This window comes from Anoplolepis gracilipes, chromosome 1 (assembly GCF_047496725.1).
Source record: "Anoplolepis gracilipes chromosome 1, ASM4749672v1, whole genome shotgun sequence".
In the NCBI taxonomy this organism is placed as follows: Eukaryota; Metazoa; Arthropoda; class Insecta; order Hymenoptera; family Formicidae; genus Anoplolepis; species Anoplolepis gracilipes.
This window is the reverse complement of record NC_132970.1, coordinates 10,249,798-10,264,108: the sequence shown is the minus strand read 5'-3', so window position 1 is coordinate 10,264,108 and position 14,311 is coordinate 10,249,798. Positions and strand designations below refer to the sequence as shown.

General features: G+C 37.3%; 1 long non-coding RNA gene across 3 annotated transcripts in view; it reads left to right on the top strand.

The window, feature by feature from the left end:
• Positions 1-11,951, top strand: part of LOC140665535 (uncharacterized) — a 28,826-nt gene extending 16,875 nt beyond the window's left edge. For all 3 annotated transcript variants that reach the window (XR_012046629.1, XR_012046633.1, XR_012046632.1), the window contains exons 3-4: positions 9,462-9,751; positions 11,602-11,951. This is a non-coding gene — a long non-coding RNA (uncharacterized lncRNA). The remainder of the gene's footprint in view (positions 1-9,461; positions 9,752-11,601) is intronic.
• Positions 11,952-14,311: the final 2,360 nt, after the last annotated feature.

The window sequence follows — 14,311 nt, the reverse complement described above, 5'->3', positions numbered from 1 at the left end:
CATTCTTGCGGAATAAATGCCGGCGGAAATCTATTCTCTGCTGAATTTAGATGCGCATGCGGGTATAATTTTACCGATTACGCGGGCCTGCTTGTGCATCGAGGCATACTGACGTTGCTGTTTACAGCCTTTTCATGGCCGACGTAATCGAGCTCTTTCCGCGCAAGACAAATTATGACTCGAAGAAAATCAGGTTAAAGAATTGCGTGGGCGTACGCTTTTATCGTTCTTCGTTCGGCTGTGTAAAAGTCGATATTGACGTTAAAATACCGCTAGATATCGATCTAGCTATAAATTATCTTTGATAAACTATAATTACGGTCGAGACCGAGATTAATTAACATATGGGTTAATGCTCTTTAGAGAGAAAGACATTGCTAATAAACTACACGTTGCTTCGGTCAAGTCGTTATTGCTACGTGCAATTTTTTTTTTTTTTTTCAACTGCAGCCAATATTTATGTAACCACGATTATATCTCGAATCTATTTTTATCTTGTTGACATTTATAATGCGCAGCTGAATTCATTGCACGCAAATTCTCTGCGGAAGTTGTGGTCAAAGTAACGTTGACTCAACAACTCGATGCCAGCGCGACGCGCGTGTCGTGTGTTTATTTTGATGATGTATAAAAAGTTTTTCTTTGAATTAAAAACTTTCCCATTTTTGTGGGCAAGCGAGGGAGGCAGGATTATCTCACGAGATAATCGCAGTCCTGCGAGTATTTTCCGCAACAAGTCGAAGAGTAGTAATTTGATGATTAACGAAAATTGGCGGTTCTTTCTCTCGTTCAAGAGTAAATATCTCTGTAACGAGAAGGGAACGTTGCAGTTTTTCTATGAGTCTTTAAATGTTTTCTTTGTTATGTGTCTCTTTCGCACTCAATTATATCGTACAGTCTGGAGATAAAAGCTCACTAATTGCATTAGCGCGAATACAAAGTGCAGCGAACGCCGCACTTAAAACCACCGTCCTCGAAAAAGTTTCTCCCTTGATGGAAGAAGGCACGCATCTCCACGCGTGATGTTAACACTGCTCGAGACCATCGAGGCAAAGATGTCAGATTACAGACTCAACAGTACGTTTGGAAGGCCTGCCTGATGTAGGTCCCATCGTCGCAGTTCTTCCTTTTCGTAATAGTGACGTCATCAAGGTCAGAATGCAAATAACGGTTGGACCACCTACCAGGTTCCCCACTTAAATTGTTCTGCATCTCAATGTGTCAAAGGTTGCACGTTTTGCAAACGGTGCTGCAGGAGAAAAGCCATTTACCTCTTCGAGTTTCCGTCTTTGTCCTTCGTGAGACGCGCCAGATTGATCCATTTCTGTAATTGATTCAACGGCATCGTTATGATGGATGATGGCACTCACAGTAGTCGGCAGATGATAGGATCCAGTCGAAGCACCATGAAAACCAGTCATTGGCGTTGAATCGAAGCCAAGGTCTAGCCTCATTACTCAAACTGGATCCGCGAGACGTGCAGCGGATTGGCTATTCGCGTCACTCTTGTGAAAAAAAAATTTCAAGCCGTTTTGATGTGCGCTTACCGTTAGACGATGCTAAATCGCTCGCTGATGATCGTGTAATGAAGTATACGTATTTTCATCTTTTTTTTTATTTCCGTACACTCTCTATAATCGGTTTCTTTAAGTGCATATCGTATTCGTCATAAAACAGTTCTAAGGAACGATAGCTAATTTAACGAAAACCTTTCGCGACATCATTAACCGTTCGAGCGAACCTTTCCAGTTTAACGAACGCCATAATTTTTCCTTGTCCCTTTTGTGGCATCTTCGTGCTTGATACTTGTGCCGCAAAGTCGAATACGAGTATGCTCGAAAAAAAGTCTCGCGTGGCTACTTAAATGTACGATTTACCGATAACGTTAATGAATTCATACCGATGAAATGATTGTGCCGTGTACCTTCGCCGAAGAAGTAGAATAAATCCATTCACACACACACACACACACACACACACATATACACACGAGTCCCAAATTCGGTGCGTTGCGATAATCTTGTGCAATCGCAGCGACGTCGCCACTGCCGCAAGTTTCCTTCTATGGATCCCTTTTACGTAACCACGATACGAGAACAGGTATTGTGCGTTGCGCGAATTCAACGTGAGAGAAGGGAGAGCAAAAAATATGTTTCGGTTATATATTCGCCGATCGCTTTTTTTCGACCTATTATGATCCGAGACGCCGCACCGGGCACCGGTTGAACCGGAGACAGTATCACATCTACGTATCAGTGGACATAGAGACAATCATTTTAAACGAGCAGAAAAAATAAATGGTCTCCAATAATTTCCACTGGACGCATTTCAAGAACTCCTCCTTGCTCGAAAGGCTCATTTTTATTTCACAAAATAAAGGTCTCATCGGTTCTAAAATGTCGTCCAATTTAAGAATACCAACGATTTATGCGATTCGTTATGGAAATTTTATGCGAAGCTTTCTTATGATTTTATTAATAAATGGTAGAATCTTTTTATTATATTTTTCAGCTTAAAATCAAATTTTTTTATCAACGTCAATAAATTTAATAAAAACTGACAGCATAAAGAAGCCGATTGATTTTTTTAAATTACTTTATATATATGATAATTAAATAACAACTAAATATTCTTCAGAAATGTTTTATTTTATTTTTTTTTAAACGTACCCGGTTTTTTTAATCGTGTGAAAATAAAATAAAAATGTACATCAATGTTTCTCGTATGTAAAAGAGTAGTTATGGATGAGAAACTAAAAAAGCGATCCGTTTCCGTGAGAAACATGTCTCCTTTGTGCCATCTGTTCTCGCAGAAGTCAAGCACAATCCTGTGTAAGGCCTGCGTCTGTCTGTCATCCAGTTCTTGTCACGGATGCCTTGCGTCTGACATATTTATGATAGAGAATGCGACATTACGTGAGAAGATACAGGCAACAGCTCTTATTATCCGAGCACTTGACTTAGATTAGTATAACTGTAAACAGATTATGTATTACCAATAATGTATGCAACATTATCCTCTCTAATCACTGTCTCAAATGTTAATTAAATTTCCATGCTATGGCAACGGTACGTAAATAATGCCGTTAAAAAATATTTCCAAGTTTTTGTTAAATTTATTTACATAAAGTAATATTTTGATTTTAAAATGATAAATATTTTTATTCTTTTTATTTCTTTCTCTTTGTCAATTCCTTAATTACTTATTATATAAGCTATATAATCATTGCATTATCGATTGATAATAATAAGATTGGGATTGAAAAACATGTGCTGGAATTAATGAATACATAATGTGTATAGATATGAGTGTTTTTAGATTGTTCTGAAGTGACATACCTATATAAATTGCTCGAAATCTATAGCGCTCACGATGGACGTTCTTTGTTCTCAGTTTCTCCGACTTATCGATCGTTCAGAAGGGAATCGCGTCGTCGCATATAGACGAAATTCGAAGGCTGCTGCGAGCGACGTCTAAATGGTTTTCTTCTTTGTGGTAAAGGGGACTGCGACAGTCGATACCTAGCGCAAACACTATAATTTCTTCCGATCGCGTTTCTTATCTTTTGACATTTGTGCGCTGGGACGCGGGTGCGGGTGTCATACACCCGCCGGAGTAGGAACGTGTTCGAGATTTTGTCACTCGCGATTAGGACACCCACTATTAAAGCTTGCCGATCTAGGGCTGGGAAAAGAACGACCGGATTTATCCGTATCACTTATACCACCAATGTGTTCCGTATTTTTCAGAAGATTTTATCAATATTGTTTTTGTAGTTCTTGTCTCTCTCTCTCTCTCTTTTACTTTCTTTTTACTTTGAAATCTTTTTAGATCTTGCTTGACTTTTCGCTTCAACTTGGCTCATATAAGATAGAAAAATCTGTTACAAATGCAATACTTGGAGGTTTTTATCTAATTGTAAAATAAAAAAAATGTGCGGTTTCCCCAGACGTGTTTTTCACTCATGTTTTACATGTCAGATTTGAATCATGATTTCATGTATTCCATGAAGCTGATACGAGAGACAATAGGAGAGGGTATTGTGTTTTTCTAATAAAAAGGATTGAATTTTTTTACTGTTGGAATGAATTGCTAACGCATACTACTTTTAACTATCATGATAGAAAATGTATAATTTAATACGCTTTGAGAGTGGTTGAATTTCGAGCTACGTTACTGGTTCGCAACAATTCATTTCAACGCTCGAATGTACTGAGATCCTCCCTCTCTTTTATCTGACCCCTCCATACGATGCAATCCCCCTTCCCGCATATTGCAGTTGATCTCGTCTTGTGCTCCAGACGGCCGCTTTTTTTCCATCTTTCTTTCTTCCTTTTCGTCCTCTTACCAACTCCTGGCATACGTACCGCTGCAGCCGGCTGCATCGTCGAGATGCAATTCAAGTCTGACCTTCATCATGTACTCCCTGCCATAGGCTCTACCGCTCCCACCCACGAGCAAAATGATTATTATGATTCGATGTGCAAACACGCCCTTCGAGCTCCACAAGAGGATATTAAAGAGTTTCGTTCTATAAGCGAGAAAATTTCTTTTTGCAATGTGCATTTTATCACACCTCAAGATAAAATGACGAGATAAAATTCTATACATACATAGATTCTATTTGTGTTCTTTAATGCACCTTAAATATTAATTGAATAATAAAATAAAAATGTTATCACAGCGTTTGTGAAGCTGGTACAACATTCTACAAATATAAAAAAATACTAAGAGTTTTAATAGCACTTTTCATATAGTTCTATACTCTCCTTTCTAAAGTACTAAAACGAATTGAAAATTTCATTTCATTTTCATTTTTTACAAGAGTTCCCGATAGTTCTAATTAAGATTCACATATATATATACAATTTCAAATCGATATTCCATCAATTAATTTTTAAACAATTTTTAACAATTACGTCCACCACGACACTTTTAGTGAAAATGTGTCGCGCTGATGATTTTCGGCAGTTCTCGACAGTTCTGCAAGAGTTGTATGCATTAGAATTAGTTTTAAACAGAGTTTCCATTATTATTTATTTTTTAATCAATTTGCAAATTTAGCACGACACTCTTCTCTCTAAAGTACTAAAACAAATGGAAAATTATCATTTTTACATACATTTTTACTAAGTGTCGTGCTGGACGTAATTGTTAGGTTATGTTAAAAATAAATAATAACGGAAACTCTTTTTAAAAATAATTTTCAATTTGTTTTAGTATTGTACTTTAGAGAGGGGAGGGGAGGGGTGCCGTGCTAAATTCGCGAAGTTAGCACGGCATGTTTTCAATTTTTATTTTTTAATACAAGGAATGCGGAACTCTTTTCAATTTTTATCAAGAACTGTAGAAGTATGAAAAGTGCTATTAGAACTCTTAGTATTTTTTGGTTTAAATTGTTAGCTGTCATAAAAAGTCAATAAAAAAGCATCGATTTGAAAGCAAAATAAATTGTAACATAAAAATGACTATTGTATTCGATATTTAATTTTTACTAAAAAAATGTATTGTTAAAAAAGTCTTCGATATGATTGTGATTATCATGTAAATCACTGTGACACTATAGAAATGTCGATACTCGGTCTTCAATTATTCTCTTCGTTGCTCTCACAATAAGAGACACGTCTGAATGACGAGTGCTCGAGAATAACGGGTTTATTCATACGAGTTTAGTATATACTAGGGACGAGCGCAATTGCTTATTTGCACGACTAATCACTGAGATATCGACGGCATAGTCATCAATTAGTCGATCTAATAACAAACACATATGCGTACGATGTGATCGTGTACGATTCGTAATGCATAAAGCATTAACGATCGAGATAAGCGAGAAACCTAGTTGATGGTGGTGCATCGAGTGCCACAAAGTATCACGTCGCATCGTAGATGCGATTTGATCGACCGTGAAGACGCGTATTCTATATTCTATAGCTTCATGTGGGCGTTAAATAGACATCTCTCGAACGATGTAGCGAATCGCGAGAAGAGCAAAAAAAAAAAAAATAAATAAGTTAGTCGATATATTAACGTCGATATAGCGAAACGATGGCGGATATAACGGTATTCAGAACATATTCACATCAAAGTTATTCGAATACATACCTGTGTTATATTATATATCGCACGTTGAAGATACTTTTCAATGGATTAGGTACGTAGCATGTTATGCGATGGAAGAATAGACGAGATTAGATAAAGCTTCGCTATCGCGACAATGTTAATTCGTTAAAGATTTATTGCTCATCGTTGAACGTGCAATTTATACAAAGAAATTACAGCGATAACAAGTAATAAGCTGCGTACTGCACAAAAGAATGCCAGACTATAGCACATAAATTATGTCTAAATTTTGCGTAAAACTTCACTACTTACAATATATTATTCTTATGTAGATCTTCTCCTAGAATATAAATCAAAATAACTGTCTTTTTGATTAATCGATAATTTATTACATCGAGGAACGTTTCAAAAAGTCATTGCCTCTATTTTTTTTCTCCGCTTATGCAAACACTGATACGACGATATTAGTGAAATATGTTTAATAGGTTTGTAAAAAAAAGTCAAGTCAAACAGTCAACATTTACGGATTTTATTTTTTTTATCCCTCCCTCAAGTTTACATTGAGTGGATAACGGTTTCGACGAAGAGCTTCAAGGTGTCTTATCGTGGCTCAAAAAGTTAAACGTGTAGTACTTGAAAAATGGGATTTTAAAACTCATTTCACGTTACGATAAGTGCTTCAATGTACATGGGAATTACGTAGAAAGGTAATAAAATATTATCTCATGTATCTTTTATAATTTTTTCAGATTCTTTTATGTATTTTTCGATTTTTGCGAAGATAGTGGCAATGATTTTTAAAACACCTCTCATACTTTTCAAGAACGCATATAGCGTGCATGTTTATAACAGAATACTAATTGTAAATAACGTTTTTGCGTAACGTTTCTCGATTGCGCTGGTCACTCGTAACTCTTATCTTTCCGAAATGCGGCTCGCGGAATGTAACAAACATCACGGTCGCGCCCATTACGCCACAGATGCAGATATGCCGCGTAGATCTTGTGCAACGCTTCTTTGCGGACGCGTTAGCAGTGGCACGTGATGAGAGGCCAGAGGTCACGAAGACAAAGATTGTGCGAATGGAAATGTGACACTCGTGCGTGTCTCTACCGATCTGATAAGACTATATCTATCACGGATAAAGTCATCATCGTGACCGCAACACAGAATGTGCACGAAACAAATATGAGATTCAGTGGAAAAAAAAAAAGAAAAATTACATACTATCAAAATACCATGTTACTATATTATTTTTTTTAGTTTTAATCATGTTTTATACGCATCTTGCTACACGTTGGTACTTGCTAAACGTTGGTTTATCGGATAAGAAATGCTATTCTAAGATCTTATTAACATTAACTGGATGAATAAAAAAGGTTGAAGACTAATCGACAGCGAGTTTACGATACTGGAATTGCATACATATTTATCTAGTTTTTGCGAAATGATAAAGAAAGAAATATGAAAATTTTCCACTTTACAAATCATAAAAATTTAGAACGATGATGTTTATACGTTTATGTTTCTTGATTAACATACTTCCGGCAGCTTGCTCGTGCTAATTGCTTTTGTATATGTATACGCGATACTTACAATTAGTAACTGAAAAATATAGCGATGTGTACACGCGCTCGTATACGTATGTGCGAACGCGATAAAATGTAAATCAAACGCATGGATACAATAAAAGCCACTTTCGGCGATTCTTTTTGTGTTGAGAGAAACGAGCGTCAAGCTACCTATTATTGGATCGCGTTTGTCTGCTAAATCAGCGAACATGAGATATGCAAACTACCGCTGAACAAGCTATTTTTACGCGGTGGAATTTGCGGAATTTGTATTGAAATCACATCAAGACAAGAAACCCTATCACATCGCGTGTCAAGCAAACGAGATGAAAAACTATGCCGGTAGTTTTGTGAAATTTCGAAAAAATAAAATACACAAACATTTGAAAAGTTGATGATGAAAAGATTTATATGCAAGTATTTGTTAGATTAAATTACTTGTCATTTAAAATGTGTAAACTTCATTTTTCTTTAATAATAGCTTATATTTGATAATATTAAAAATTCTATATTGTGTAATATTGTAGACGAGATTGAAAGCACTGCGATTCATTATATTTCACTGGAAATATGTTATTTATAAAAAAATCAGATATCATGAAACTTATCTGAGCAATGTTTATATAGTTATATAATTAAATAGGAATCTTGGATTATCGATCATTTTTACTCAGAAATGATTCACTGCCTCTCCTGTTTTCACCGCAGCGCGAATAATACTTCTTGAATCAGTAAAATGCACTGGTTAGTCATAACTGGGTATCCACCATTATTATATTTATACCACTCTTGCAATGTTTATTATTATTTTAAAGATATGTATTATTTATTTTAAGTAGGAAATAAAGCTTGGTTGAAGGAAAATGATTCGAGAGAATTATTAAAATTAAAATATATACATATAAAATATTTTTATTCACAATTAAAGTGCGACGTTTTTTGTAAAGTTTATAATTATATATAGAAATAATTAATAATTACGAATAAATATATAACACTCATATTTATTTTATGGAATGCTGCTAAAAATACTGAAGTATAAACAAATATAAGAACAGAACGAAAGTGAGGATAAACGTTATTAATAATCTAGAGCAAAGAGTTTCTCAAAAATTAATCATAATATAAAGAATAATTGTCAGAGTAAATAAATGCCAATCGAATTGGTGGAAAAGTTATAAAAATATTACATAAATCGAAAAAGTGTAATAATAAAAATTACAAAATAAGAATATTACAATTACTCCAAAATTGCAACCATAACTCATAAACCCTTAAATATTATAGTTAAATTTTAATAAAATAATTACCATAGTGAACCAACTGCGATATTATTTCTTGAATGTCAACATGATCAATAAAAAAAATTATATGAATTATAACAATTACAAGCATATAAATAAAGTTGGATAAGTCGAAAACACGAATTGCTCTTTGTTGTATTTTCCGTAAAATATATATTTGCATCGGAGTTAGTTCGCTATAGTATTTCACTTTAGTAGTTAAAAGGAAAACATTTATTAAACGTTTGAAGATGATGTGTAAATGAATATTATTCAAAGTTTACATAACTTAAAAAACAGATGATATAACTAATGTGGCACAAATTATATATAATATAAAAGAAAATATATAAAGAGTTTTATATATTTTTTTCAACGCACACGTTTAATCAAAATACGTTTTTTTTTTTTTTTTTTTTTTTTAACATATCGTCGAATGACGAGCTCACAAGATCTTTAGTTTAATTTGGCGATTTTTCATACATTTCACGTACAGTGTATTTAAATATCACTCACACTAATGAAACAAACTAATTAAACACAGGTATTCAACTGGAACCACGATTTCTGTAAAAAACCACGTCGCGAAAATGCAACAACTATGCAACGACGATGTAGCGGAGCCATCCAGCAAATCGCAGATGGCTGCCGAAGACCCACTGGCCCAGTTCCACCCAGTTTCGCTTCATCCCCCTGCATTGCTGCACCCTGCTGCATCTTGCGTGACGTCACCGGCCACCCTCGACCACCCACGCTTGCAGAGACCACCCCTTCTGCACTGGTAACGCTCCCACTCTCGCCGAGACTCTGCCCCTCTCTCGGGGAGGAAAAGAGGTAGGAGGAAAGATTGCAGTTTCTCTCTAGACGCCCTCTATTTTCCTTGAATGTATTTTTTTCGCTTTCTCTCTCCTTTATTCCCTAATTTTACTTGTAAAATCGTGTGCGAACGCTTAAAAGGACAACGTCGTCCAGATCGACGGATTATTTAGAATGCGAACTTTTTGATATGTCAGCCCCTTTAACTTGTTTCCTTATCCCATTTGGAAAGTAGCATTCGTCCATTTCGAGAAATCACCCCTAGTTTATACTGAGTAAGGAAATTGCATTTTTACTGCCGTTTTTTATTGCCAGTATAAAAAGGATTATGCTCATTCCCAACGCGCAATCTGCCATATCGTGATGTACTTTTTAGGGTAATTCGAAAAACGTATACGTGTCAAATTGTTTTTTGTTACACGAAACAAAGTTTTAAATCGATTTTTGTTAGCATTTTCCGTGATAGAAATAGTTTTAGATTGCTGTCACAATTATAAATATATATTCATGTTATATATTAATTTATGTAAACAATTGAACTTGTTGATATCCTTCGGCTTTTATTCAGCTTTTGATAAAAAGAATATAGAGTCATGTGTGTACGCGCGCGCGCGCGCGCGTGTGTGTGTGTGTGTTGAAGTTTATTTCAGAGTTGCGTTCATACAAGTGTTATTGACAGTGCAAATACGATATCTCGGCTTGCATATTTCCTTGATCATGTAAGATATGACACGCCAGTTGGGCACGGCTGTGTAAATTAAGAACTAGTGCGTATCAAAGATTTATATAATGCTATCTGAAGTAAAAATATAATACACTGATAAGAGTCTGCTATCTTCATTGTGCGAAGGCGCCACAATGCAGAAATGAGTTCAGTTTTTGACTTTATGTTTTTAAACATGATTATCTCAATGTCAGATCGTTATCAGTATTGATAAAAAAATCAAATAGAATTTTCTTATCGATAATAATTAAACGCTTTTCAATAATAAAAACAACACTCGCGAAATATTTTTTTAGTTTCCTTATCAGAACTCATAGAAGAAAACATGGAATTTATATTCTTTATATATTTTAATGGGTACATATATATTCGGAAAAACTTCCTTCTTGTCAGCACAATGCTCCATATTTCTTTGGATGACCATTTGCCGATTATCGATATTCTTCCCACAGTATCTCATGTCACGATCAATGATTATGTTTTGTATCAAAGTGGCCATTAAACGCACTCCGTCTATTCTCACACATTCAACGTCGCAGAATCTTTTTCTCTTTTTTCTCTCTCTCTCTCTCTCTCTCTCTCTCGATTCTCCGATTTCCAAAGTTGACCGTGAATCGTCGAGGGAGCACGTCCGTGCGTGCCCGTAAGTCACGCTCGTGAACGATTCGCGTTCGCGCTTTTATGGGGCGTACCATCAGCGAGTGCATGCGTGCGTAGAAGAGAGAGGGTGAGGGCGGGCGATTGGTACGTATGTGCGTGCAACACGTCGCTCTTAATGAAACTGGCGAGCGCCATGAGCGCAATAATATACGCCGAGAGAGAGAGAGAGAGAGAGAGAAAGAAAGAGAGCAGGAAGGAGAGCAGCGAGGCGCAGAGAGCGCGAATCGCAGGGCAAGGGAGGTGTTTTACGATGGGATGTGTGTGTGTTTTAAGCCGGTTGCATACGGGAGCGTGGAATGTGTGCTTTTTATGGTCGAAAAGAATGGGCAAAGCATAAAGGCACGGGGCATTGAAATTCGGCGCTCTTTTATGCGTGCACGTCAGTGGTCGACCGACTGACTGGTTGGTTGCTCGATTGTATCATCTCTCTCTCTCTCTTTTTCTCTCTATCTTTCTCTCGCTAACGTACGTATGCCTTTTATAGGAACCAACACACTCATTGCGCATCACCATAACGTTGTGGAACAACGGAAACCGGTACGCAACCATAAGCTAAATGCGTGTGCACCGGTGCAAGGACGCCATGGGTAAAGTGCAGGACTCCGTTGCATAGAATCGAACTGTGAAAAGCATGAGAGATGCGTTCCCAGAAAATGGTCCCGGTCACCGGTTGCTAAAGCCTGTTTTTGAATGAGTGAGGTATCTTGCAATTTAAATTACATAATTAGAATGAATATAGATTTTTTGGATGTTTAAAGATTTAAGGAAGAGTTTCGCGCGGTTAAAATAAAATTTATGGAAAAGGAATATACTGTTATACTATGTACCTATTTTTTAATTATTGACTTCTTGGACGTAAAATAACGTTAAGTAAAATATTGTTAAATTAATCTATTTTTATTTTGAAAAATAATATAATCTGTATTTTTTACTTTAAAAGATAATATATAAAATTGGAAAAAAAGAATAAAAGAACTTTGGAGGAGATACTTAAAGAGCTATTCTAATTTTCATTTGCTCTTTTTTCGCAGATTAATTCAATCGAGAGATTCCATTTTAATAATGTTTCACAAGCTTTTTAGTAGAATTATAGAAATATTAAAAATATTTTACACATTCATTGTATCATGAAATGATCGCATCATAATATTTTACTGCCACTTCGAATTCCACTTGCTTATTTTTCATTCAAGAGGGGATGTCCCCTCTCATATCGCAAATATCCCGATCAAAAGCTGCACAGATGCAACTTGTACTGCCGATCGTAACCGATTGAGCTGGATGGCGTAGGCGACAAGGGAGAAATCGAGAGCGAAATCAGTATGGTGTGCACTGTGAACGACTGTGCGTTACAAACCGGACGGCGATGGTGCAACGCGTGTCACTAGGTCACTATATTTCACGGCCATGAATGGTTAAGATCCTTTCAGCGAGATGCGCGGATGAGAGACGCGCTTCTCGCGTTTATCTCGTACCACGATTATCTCGCTCCGGGCTATAAAAGGGGCGGGGCAATTTCGCGAATCCCATGAGCCCCGGATCTCGACACGAGTGTACATCTGCGCCCGCGGAGAGAGTGCTCGTCGAGCGGATTATAAAGGGTCGTATGTCCTCACGCGCGTACATTCGCGCCTCCACGTATCCGGTTTTATTCATCTATGAGCGTGAACCGAGCGACGCGTTACACGTCGCGGTACTTAATGTAAGCGTATAAGGGAAACTGTGTGCGCTTCCGTCTCTCCCTACCAAAGATAAAGAAGGTTTGGCTCTCGCAGATGATGCATCGGCGTGATATCGATTCGGGAAACGTAGACGTATTGACGCACCGGTTGTTCTCAAGCTGATTGTGTCGAGGGTGCCGGAAATAATCCATTATTTACGACTCTCTTCTGCCGTGTCGTCTCATGAATTTTGAATGCAAAAGGGACATTTCATATTGGTTTGAAAGATGCGAAGCGTGCCAAAAGATTGAGAATACTTAGTGCGAATCGCGCCTAGCTATATTTATTTTACACGAAAGAGGGAGAAGATCGAATATTAACATATTTAGGTAATATCTATATATCATTCAACGATTTCAAAATTCGCTAGGGTAGCAATTTAGCAATTGATTTAACGTGCTCGACGTACCCATCTTATCTTATGAAACGAACATTTCCAAAATTTTAAACATTTGACGTTAATGAATCCTATTCGCCCTTGTTGCGCCGATGCTCGCGCAAAATATGCAGGGATAATTATGCAGTTTGCGGGGATATTATGCAGATAGGGGTAATGAGTGGCGTTATTTAAAATCGAGCTACGCCAGCGATCTCCCGTCGATACAATACTTTCGATCGTGCAATAAATATCGCATGTAATTACATACGCGGGATGCGAACCATGCGAAACGCGCGACAGGCTGGGAATCGCGAAGCGGGGTGACCCACATATAATAAACTCTCACCGCAGATGCGTTTGCAACCCATCTAATTTAAATTCGTTTACAGGCCGCTATTTTATTAACCCATCGCTTTTCGCTGCACCTTCTGTGCGCGATGTTCGGCGAACCGAGCGAGGCTTTGTCTCGTCACCGCGGGTGTAATTGCGCACACGCGTGCAACTGTACACGTGTGCGCTTTCGAAAAGCCGTAAATTACTTTGCAAAGACCGCATAGTAGATTTCGGCTTTTATCTAACCGCCAAAACTCTCTGTATTTTCAAGATTGCAAATTGCATTTTCGCATCGTTACCTATGATACACTAATACATGTGTTATTAGTCACATCTTGGCTGCGTTCCCTTGGGAAGCTCACGCGCTGAAAGCATCATTCTATCTTTATTGCTCATTATAGGTCGAAGAAAGAATAATGTTTGCAGTGCATTAGTATCCAAAGGAAATGCAGCGGCATTCGTGCGAAACTGACGGACAAAGAGAATCTCGCAACATTCTGTTACATCATATATCGATCGACGAGAGATGAGATGCGTCGTGTCTAGTATTTCTTATGATAGTGATGTACCCGTTATATTCCGCGAACGGTGTTTTTTTATCTTCCTTCCCGTGCCGCCCTGTGCCCTACGTCGTCGAGCGGGACCGTGCCGTGGCCGAACAAAGAAGAGGCATAAATAATCCGAAGAGTTTCCAGCGGGCGTACCGATAATTAGATTCCAAGGACCGCCTATTTTGGCCGAAAGTTACGTTAGAAGAATCT